At 45.3% G+C, this 10,344-nt stretch overlaps 1 long non-coding RNA gene across 2 annotated transcripts; it reads left to right on the top strand.

Annotated features, from left to right (window-relative positions):
* Positions 1-6,881: 6,881 nt before the first annotated feature.
* LOC134472990 (uncharacterized) lies at positions 6,882-9,396 on the top strand. Of its 2 annotated transcripts, none has more exons than XR_010043068.1 (2): positions 6,882-8,155; positions 9,150-9,396. It is a non-coding gene; the product is annotated as an uncharacterized LOC134472990 (long non-coding RNA). The 2 variants fall into 2 exon arrangements; XR_010043069.1 differs by having other exon boundaries at positions 9,127-9,396.
* The last annotated feature ends 948 nt before the right edge of the window (positions 9,397-10,344 follow it).

Here is a 10,344-nt window from a genome sequence, read left to right as displayed (position 1 = left end):
AATGTCAGCAGTAGAAGCTGCAAGGTCTATTCCAGTGGGATGAAATATTTGTGCCAGTAAACTGAGGGTCCTGCACTGGAGCCAAGAAGTGATGCTCAAAGTAATAACAAGGACTCCCCAAAAAAGAACCATAGCCATCCTCAGTGACAAGGTCCCAAGCTCCTCCAACAATGAGAACAGCTGAGTTCATATCAGGAAGCCAACATGACAAGCTTCTCATGGAGATTGAACAGCACATTATCTTCCCCTTCAGAGCCAGAAAGTGATGCTCAAAGTAAGGACCAGAGCTCCCCCAAGGTGAATCACAGCCATTCTCAGAAATAAGGTCCTGAGCTCTTCTGATAGTTAAAATAGCCAAGTTCATATCAGGGAAGAGCTCAACAAATTCTGGGCCACAGGAGAACCAACAGCATCGAACAACAGCTATTCTTCTTCTTCAGGCCTCCCTTTTATGCTGTCAACAATCCCGTGGGCCATCTACACTCAGCACCATGGTTATTCAGTTCAGCTGGTTGTTACAAGCTGACCACCAGTTATTTATCCACCTCAAGATCTCAAATGGAGAGTGCTCAGCACAGTTCTGTCCTTCACACATGTGCTCTTGTAAGACTTCCATACCTATGGGGCTGGGGATTTAGCTCAGCGGCATAAGTGCCTGCCTTGCAAGCAGGCAGTCATGAGTTCAATCCCTGGTACCGATAAAAACAAAAAAGACCAAAATAAAAAATAAAAGACTTCCGTACCTAGAAGGTGCATGCTCTGTTTTTATTCCCTGTTTAAATCTCACCTTTGTGTCCTACTCAAAGCTGGCTGTGCCATTGTCTGGGTCCAGCAGAATGTGTGACCCTGGGTCTCTGAAGCCCTTGAGGCCTCTGAGCCATGAGCATCTTGAGGCCAGGACCATGTCCTGCACCTTTGCCCACAGAGTACAGAGAGGATCTTGGAAAATGTGTAGCCAGCTGAAACTGGAAGTGTCCAAGTGCAACAGTGAGATCAACCACCTCTCAATTGGGAGGAATCTTAGAGACCAAAATGACCCCCCCCCAAGATGCTTGAGTGGAAACTGAATGCCCAGAGGGACTCACTGACGAAGCCCCAGCCAGCCTGTGTGCACAGGAAACCAGGGGATCTTGGCAGAGACTAAGAAAGTAGTTTGCCTGCTGTTTTTATAAATTACAGCATACTTTGTAATCTTTATTTATTAAAAAGTCAAATTAATGTAAGAGTAGAAAGTTCATCCATCTACTCTCAGAAGTCAGCATCTGCCAACAGTTGGTGTGTTTCCTTCCAGATACTTTGCTTATGCATAAACAAAAATGCCATTCTTTTACAAAAACATGATCATCCTTCACATAGTGTTCATCTTTCTGTTTCTTCTGCAGTATATTTCTTCAAATGAAATTGTGGGTCATAGGTTTTTTTTTTCATTTAAAATATATTGTTTGCCTTTTTAAAATTATTTTTAGTACAAAAAATAAAATCTATTAAACCAATTTTGGGAAGCACTAAAAAAATTGCTTTCCTAAGTAATAACTTCTTGTGAGATGTTCATTGTAGAAAATACATAAAAATATCCAAAGTAAGACTCATCCATGTGTCACTGCCCGGAGGTAGCCACTGCTGGCATTTTGGCAATGAGGTTTATAAATTTTTCCCATGTGAGCATATTTTATAAAAATCAAAATATATATTCTACCTATTGATCTAAAATTTGGGTTTTTTCCCTACTTAATCAAAGGCTGTGAGCATTTGCCCCTAAGTTTTAAAAATCTACAGCATCAGTTTAACATGATGTTTGACCTCAGGACCCCTTAGAAGCCTACTTGTCCTGATCCCACTCTGAGTCAGGAACAGGCTTCAGCCCTGTTGCCCCAGGGTGTGACCTCTTTCTGCTCCCTCTCATGAATGAAATGCCCTGCAGGTCTCTGAGCATCTACCTGTCCACCCCTCCTGAGCAGAAGTCCCAAGACTCCACTGATGTGTATGCAACCCCCCTGCAGCTTTTCCACCTCTACCCACTGGTGCAGTAAATACATGCCCATCCTTTTCCTCTGCTGTTTGCTGGACCCTGGGCTCCTCCAATAATGCTGCCAACCCAAGACCCAGATGGGAGGTGAGGGAGGGCCTAGAACAATCCTGACTGTGAGGCAAGAGGGGCCCTCTGGACTCAACAGAAGGCAGTGTCCTCATCTCTAGGCCAGCTTAGCCTCAGACTGAGGAGCTGAGGAAAGGATAGAGGACAGAGAGGGGTACCAGGTGTGGGATGGGGAGGAGGATGAGCTAATTATAAAGTTTTTCAGGTTTTCAGAAAATAATCAGCTCCTCAGCCAAAGCCCGTGCTTTTACTTATGGAATTTACTAGCCTAACAGTGTGGAGTTAAGTGTGGTGTGGGACATGACCCTTCTCCACTCTGGGCTGTCTCTCCCCACCAATTGTGCAATGGGAAATATGGAACATGAGTTCCTAAGCCTCCTCCTCACTCTGGAATACCATAACTCAGTGGAAACCCATGTTCCTAATGCTCTCTTTTCTCTCAAAGTACTGCACATCTTAGGATTTGTGGCATCTGTTACGCATCAGGCCTTGTTTGAGACATCTTCAACATAATAATTATTAGCTGTCATCTAATTTAATCCTCATAATAAGCTTAAGGGGAGGTGCCATATTTGTCTCACTTTAGAGATGAGAACACTGAGTTAAGATGATTTTGCAACTTAATGTAGAGGTCGCATTCAAACCAGAGCCATGTGACTCTCAAACTTATGCTCCTTAGTATCCTCCAATCCCTGTCCTATTCTACTTAGTGATGTCTATCAAGATAATTCTTTCCTTGGCACAGCTGAGAAAGATGAAACCAGGGAAAGGTGTGACCTCTTCAAGGTCCCATGGCAAGTCCATGGCAGAGTTGGGTAAATCAGGTTTTGTACCTGCCAGTGCACTTCACCTCCCACCCAATACTGGCTACTTTTCAAGATGGAAATGAATGCTAGGACATTAAAGTAGAAAGAGACTATTTAGAGACTATTAGAAACCATTAGACAAGAAGATGTAGGTTAGGAGAAGATGGGAGGAAGGGTAAGGGAGAGTGATAGGGTGGATCAGCTGTTATATGCAGGTATGAAAATGTTAGAATATGACCCAATATTCAATATGATTGATGTACTAATAAAAATACCCCCAAAAATACCACCCTAAAAGGAGGCTGGGAGCCAGAGACACTCCCTGGGCTAGAGTTCGAGGTCCAGATCTGAGAGGGGTTTAGGGGTTTAGAGGTTTAGAGGTTCAGAGCCCTGCTGGTTCAGCCAGGGGCCACCTCCCCCAGTCAATCCAGAGATGTATTGACTTTAGTCAAATCCTAAAGAAACAGAAACATAACATGTGGGGTGGCCAGGACTGTGCCAGTGTTCTCCCTTCTTTCCACTCTCCTGCAAGACAGCCCCCCAATGCTCCCCTCTCCTTCACTCACCTCTCCTTCACTCACTTCTTTGGTCAGTGAGTCCCACTCTGTGCTAGGAAATGAGATAAGCAGACAGGTGCATCCCAGGTCTCTATCAAAGACTGAGTGAAGGATGAATAGTGAGCAGGCAATTGCAGAATTGTCCCAAGGACTGGAAGGGGGTCAGAAAAGTGGTTCTTCCTGGAAGCTGAGACGTACAGGATGAGGAAATGCCAGGCAAACAACCCCTGAATGGAAAGGTGAGCATGTGGCAGGGACAGGAGGTAGGCATGGAGGCTGTGCACCCAACGGCTGCATGTGAAGCAAAGGAGCAGAGCAGTGAGGGATTCCAGAGAGGAAAGCGGGACGGGGCCATGGCGTGCTGAGAGCCATCCTGCAGGCAGTAGGGAGCCACGGGAAGGTTTTAAGCCAGGAAGAAGGATGATCTTATGCATGTGGGGTAGAGCAAAGCTGGAGGTTGGCAGCTGCAAGGCCCATGAGGTAGATGAAAGAAGCAAAAGATGGAAGTCAGGAGGCAGGATTGGGGGTGTGGGGCTGCTTCAAAGCTGAGTTTCTCATCCTCACCACTCTGTTCCACAGAGCCCCAAAGAGAACAGGTACAGCAAACAGGCAGTTGGTGTAAGGCAAGTCAGAGGAGCCCCTACATATGTTCCCAGCACCAGCCTCCCATGCCTGCCGCATCCATGGGTATGTGTGGTGATGGGGACCTCACCCATCCCGCTGCTGGATAATTATTAGGAGGCGGCTCCTTAAGAGAATCCCCCTGTGTCTGCACTGATTCCAGCCATTCCCTGAGCCCCCCACAAAAGCCTGCCCTCTTTCCATTGGCTTTTCAAGGCCCTCTGCTTACTCCTTTTCTCCAAGGACTTGTTTCTGATTATCCACTGAGTAAACTGAAGCAGTAGTACTGGACTCCTCTCTACCGAGCCCCTCAGCTGACACAGAAAAGGGGAGTCAATTTGTGTTTGAATCATGGCCTTGCCACTTCCTAACTGGATGTCCTGAAGCAAGACATTTCACCACATCAGCCTGAGAGTCCGCTGTGGAAAATAACAATAAAATTATTTCTCCTTACCAGGTGTGGTGGCACTGCCTACAATCCCAGCATTCTGAGAGAAAGTCGCAAGTTCAAACCCAGCCCGGGCAATTTAGCGATACTGTCTCAAAATTTTAAAAAGGTGAGGTGGGGATATAGAAGACACTAGGATCAACCCAAGTGCTAATCAATCAACTTACCCTTTTAAGCTGCGGTAAAGACAAAATGAGTCACATAATAGTGATACCTAGTGACAGCTAGCGTTTACTAAGGGATTCCAGTGTGTTACATGTTATCTTACTGGGCTGGCCCACATGCCTGGCCTTTGGTAAGTATTCAGAACACACTTGTGGAGAGCCACATAGATTGCACAGAGGTCTGGCAGCATCCACCCTGGGTTCGAATCCTGATTCCATCCCAGTAAATTTACTATCTCAGAAAAAAGGCAGGCTCTGCATTCCAGCTTTCCCAGCTGGTGAGTGGTAGTGACCAAGCCAGCTTGCCAGGTTGAATAAGATAAGCCATGCAAAGCATCTGGTGTAGTACTAGCATTACGTCTCTCCCTTTTCATCCACAGCATGTACAAAGCACCTGCTAAGTGCCAAACACTGGGGGAAATAACTTGGATATCTGCCCAAGCTCACTCTATCTCCCAGCCTGTCTTCCCTGCACCATATTTCCTCCATACTGTAGGAACCAAGTATTGTAGAGACCACAGCTACCAAGGATGGGGCATAACCTACCCCAGGAAATAAGTTCACCATCTCTGCCCTGGTGACCCCGTCCCTTTTGCCAGATGTGAGTGGCTTGCAGGCTGCAGTGATCATCATCTTGATTCTGATCTCATCCACTCTGCTAGTCACCAGCTGCATCTTATGGAAGACATGCTACTGGTGGTCCTGGGTCTCTGGTCCCATCCCCATGAAGGGTGCAGGTGAGCCACTCAAGGATGGGGGTCTCTGGCTTAGTGTCTCTTCTAAGGAAAAATCCACCACCAAGCTCAATCATGTAGCTGTTAAAAGGCTGAAAGTCTGGACCTTGGTCAGAGTTGTCAGTTCTTGAACACACAGGCCAATCCATCCACAGGGAAACTCACAACATGGCTGATGTCTTCACTAAGAGAAAGAGAAGACACCCAAGACAGAAGCCTGTCTTTACAATCTAATCTTTAAAATGACAACTCATTGTTTCTAACATATTCTATTCATTAGAATGGAATCAATAAACAATGCATACTTGGGGGAAGGGATCACACCAGAAGATATTGGACTGTGGGATCACTGAAGACTTTGGAGAGGCCACCTACTATACCCTTTTTGTTGCCTTCCAGTACAGTCTAAGATGCAAAGCTGGCCTACTCTTTCCCTTGCTCACAAATTCTGATGACTTGCTGATATCTCCAAGACATAAGCCTTCATAATATGCCCCAAGTTTCTGTTCCATTCTTATCTGTGATTTTGTACTCTAATTCCTAAGAAAGGCCTTTTTTCTCTTGTATATATCATTCTCCTGGTCTGGAATGCTCTTCTCAGTTTCCCCAGACTTTCATACCCTCACCAAACTCCTAGTCATCCACCAGAATCCACTGCTTCTGCCAAGTCCACCTTAACTGGAGCAGGCAGTTATGCCTATCCCTTGGTACCTTGTGCTTTCCTGTATTGCACCAAATCACAATTACCACCACTTGGACATCCCTCTGGAGCTCAAATTTAATTTATTCAAAAATTTATTCCTAGATGGCTGCAGTGGCACACACCTATAATCCTCCCAGCATTTAGGAAGCAAAGGCAGGAAGATTGCTGCCAGTTTGAAGCCAGTCTGGGCTACATAATGAGTTCAAGGGCAGCCTGAACTACATAGTGACACCTTGTCTCAAAAAAAAAAAAACTACTGGTTTTTCTACCCAGTAGGATTTAGCAGGAGGTGAATCTTGGTGCCATCCAATTTGACTGCATCCAGAAACCCTAGACTGGGAGGTAAGTTATAGAATATAACCCTCCATTAGCTTTATTAAAAGGCCCAGAAAGTAGCCACTTAGGGTTATATTAAATAAATATATATGCTGCTGTTAAGGCAATTATGATCATCACAGTATACCTCTAAACCCCCCCCCAAAAAAAGGTTGGGTGTGTTAATCCTTCGGTTAGGCAAAGATGCTTCCTGACCTTCTTCACTAGTTGCTACCTATTCCAGGCAAGTTACTTCATAACTAAGCCTTAATTTCTTAATTTGTGTGGGGAAAAAAAACCCATGTTTACCATATGCCTACTCTGGGTATTTGAAATGTTTAATCCTACAACAACGGCACAAGATAGATACTACTATCCCGTTTTACAGACGCAGACAGTGCCAGAGAGAGTAATTTAAGCTAATATCAAGAACTAGTATCCCAGGGCTGGAGGTTTAGCTCAGCGGCATAAGCGCCTGCCTTGCAAGCAGGCAGTTGGGAGTTCAATCCCTGGTACCGATTAAAAAAAGACGAAGAACTAGTATCCCAACACAGGCAGTGAGATTAGAGTCCACGTAAAAAAAAAAAAAAAAAAAAAAAAAAAAAAAAAAAATTCACTCCACAGTGTTGTGTGAGTAAAGTGGAATAATTTGAGAGAAGGGCATGATCAAGGAAGGCATGACACACAGTGAGCAATCTTGATTATTTTTAAAATATCATACATCTTGATCCAGAAATCAAGAATTCATTCAAAGCCCCCGATTTTTTGTGTGAATTCATCAGGTGTCATTGTGTATGAATGAAATGGTTGATAACACCAAAGACAGAGAAAAAGAAGTAATTGATGGGCCAGAAGCCATCTTCCGGTACTGTCCCCCCAACCCCACTCCACCCCACCCTATTCCAAGGCCATTCAAACCCTGCGCAAATCCACTAACCCCTTCCCTACCCAGCAGTGTTCAGGATGACATTTTTATCGCGGAAACCCCGCCCCCCAGTGAGGGCTCGGTTTTCCATTGGTAGAGGTTGGGGGCGGAGCTACATCTCAATATTTCAACCAATGGATTCCTGAGGGTTTTTTTTTTTTTTTTTTCAGTTTGGTAGTCGGTTCCTCCTCCAGACCAGCAGAGGACGCAATCCTGGGAGAGGCAGAGGCGCAAATCCTAGGAGGCTCTTGTATGCGGAAGTAGCGCCATGCGACCGGAAGTTCATGGCTTGAAGTGTCTTGCTGTGAGGGTTCCGGCGGCTGAGAAACTCGCGTTCAGTTCGTGGAGCCAGAGGTTCTGAGCGCCCCCTAACACACACAGTCTCGTATATTCCGATAGGAAAAGTAAGGGCTTTGAGAGGCCGGGACTTCTAATATTCACTTAGCGAGAAACTGGAGGCCCGCGCGTTTCCTACACCATCCTGAGCGGAGGAACGACCCCCAGGAGTGGGAGGTGCTCAGCCCGGGGAGTTCCAGAGGGGAGGCGAATGGGTGGGGAAAACGGAACCCAGAAAAGGACTTGCCAATTTACGGTTGCCAGACTTCGCAAATAAAATGCAGAATGTCCAGTTCAAAGTTGACCTTAAGATAACGAGTAATGTTCTGTTTTCAGAGACAGGGCCTCACTATGTATTCAGGCTGGCCTTGAACTTATAGTCCTTGAATTTACAGTCATCCTGCGTCAGTCTGCCGAGTATGGGGATTACAGGAATGGGTTACTACGCTTGGTGAGTAATGTGTTAGTCTAAAAAGCCAGATACAATATATGGGGCATACGTGCACTAAAAAAAAATCCTCTTTTAAATCGCCTTTTAATTTAGTATTCTGTTTTTGTGTGGCGATCCTACTCCAAGGTCATGGGCTACGTTTGGCAAGCCTGGTTTTTCCCCAAGTGTACTCTTGAGTTAGTTTGCAGGTCCCACAGACTTGCTCCTTGAAGACCCAGAGGGACTCATCTTTACGTCACAAGTGTCGACCACAATAAGTGCTCAATAAATGGCAAAGGAATTACCTTTCACGTCATTTATTGAGCACCTAGTAATATGCTAGGCCCTGGTCTATTTTATACCCATTTTCCTATTTAATCCTCACAATAACCTTCCAAGAGAAGTATGTTTAGCAGGCACATTGTATGAGTTCACAGATTTGGATAGGTTAAGACCTATGTTTGTTGTTTGACATATACTTTTGAGCACCTGGTCTGTTTGGGCCGTGAAAAATAAGGTTTGTGCTGCTAAGGGGGTCCAATTCAGGGGACTGACATGATACACAGACGGCTATGGAGTATGTCAAATGCTAATAGACGCTGTGAAGAGAAAACCAGTTAAGGAAAAGAGACCAGGAAGTGCTGTTTTCTAAAAGGCAATCAAGGGAGGCTTTATGTAAAAAAGCCATTTGAAACCTGGATTATATGAGTCCCATCATGGAGAAGATTGCTCTACAGAGAAGGGACAGTAAATGCAGGCCCAGCAGTGAATAGAATGTTTGAGGAGGCCATCATGGCCAAGACCAGTAAGGGAAGAGGAGAGTCCGAGATACATAGTTAAGGCTTTAAGTGTCATTGGTGAAATGGAGTCAGGAGTGACAGTGTCTGGTTGCTGAGTGAGGGTGGGCTGTGGAGAGGAAGAGGAAGAAATGACTTACTGATTATTCTCAAGTGAGTTGCCTCAGGGTTCTGTATATACTTTACCTTTCTCAGGAAAGTAAATTTCATTCTCGCAGCAAATGGAATGTGAAATAGGAGAAAGGCTCTAGGAAGAGATATCTGTTCAAGCTATGTGCCAGCCACTGTCACTTCAAAAGACACAGAGGACGCTCTCCGGTGATCCTGCCTTCAACATGGTAGTAAGTTACAACCACATCTCACCATAGCCAGCCACACTTTCTGCCCCAGTGTTCCAGGTGACTTTGATAGCAGATGCTGATTCCAGAAGAAGAAATTATATTTACCTCTCCTCAAGAAAAAGAAGTGTGAATGGGTCTTATCTGCCTGGTTGTCCGCAATGAAAGAAGTCTCAGAAATATTCTTACAGAGAGAGGGCTGAGACCAATGTAAGAGTATCTGTCTGTAAAGCAGGGTTTGGGGTGGTTATCAGAGGGCAAGGGAGGGACCCTTGGTGATTGTTTTGGAATTTCAAAACAATCCTGAGCTTTCAGCTTACTTCTTGTCAGTACAAAAAGTAGGCCCAGCCTTAAAATGGGCAGTGCCCTTGCTTTTGAAAAGTACCTAGTTTACTTCAGACACATGGCACATGGCCTCACTGGGTAATCTCAAAGTCAAGTCTAGGCCTCGGATTGTAGGTCTGGCTAGCCTAAGATACTAAAGCAGGCTGGTTAGGCTTAAACTAAGAGAAGGTAAAGTGAAGATAATAAAAACCATGCAGAGGTGGAAAGTAGATTAGAGTTGTCGGGCTGGGGGAAAGGACAGATGGAAAGTGACTGCCAGTGGTTGTGGGGCTGCTTCTGGGAGCGATGAGTATATTCTAGAACTGATGGTGATGATAGGTATACAGTTCTGCACATACACTGAAAACCATTCACTTCCACACTTTAAAAGGCTGACTTTTATGACGTGAATTGTAGCTCAACTTTTTTTTTTTTTTTTTTTGTCTTTTTCCTTTTTATCAGTACCAGGGATCGAACTCACGACTGCCTGCTTGCAAGGCAGGTGCTTACGCCGCTGAGCTAAACCCCCAGCCCCTGTAGCTCAACTTTTTTGATTTACAAAAAGAATTTTGGTCTCCTTCAGCATCTGGAAGAAGTCTAAAATTCTGAACTCCTTTGCTAAACTGCTCACACACCATGGGTGCAGGGCTTGGGGCTCCGGCAGTGTGAAAGAACCCTTGTCCTACAAGAGCTGCCGGGCTGAGGGGATGCCAGGGCCGTTGGCATTGGGCACAGCAATGTTCTGTGGCTG

This window comes from Cavia porcellus, unplaced genomic scaffold (genome assembly GCF_034190915.1).
Source record: "Cavia porcellus strain 051 isolate PalLab524CR breed Dunkin Hartley unplaced genomic scaffold, mCavPor4.1 scaffold_25, whole genome shotgun sequence".
Classification (NCBI taxonomy): domain Eukaryota; kingdom Metazoa; phylum Chordata; class Mammalia; order Rodentia; family Caviidae; genus Cavia; species Cavia porcellus.
The sequence above is the reverse complement of the archived record's forward strand: the minus strand, read 5'-3'. Positions and strand labels throughout refer to the sequence as shown.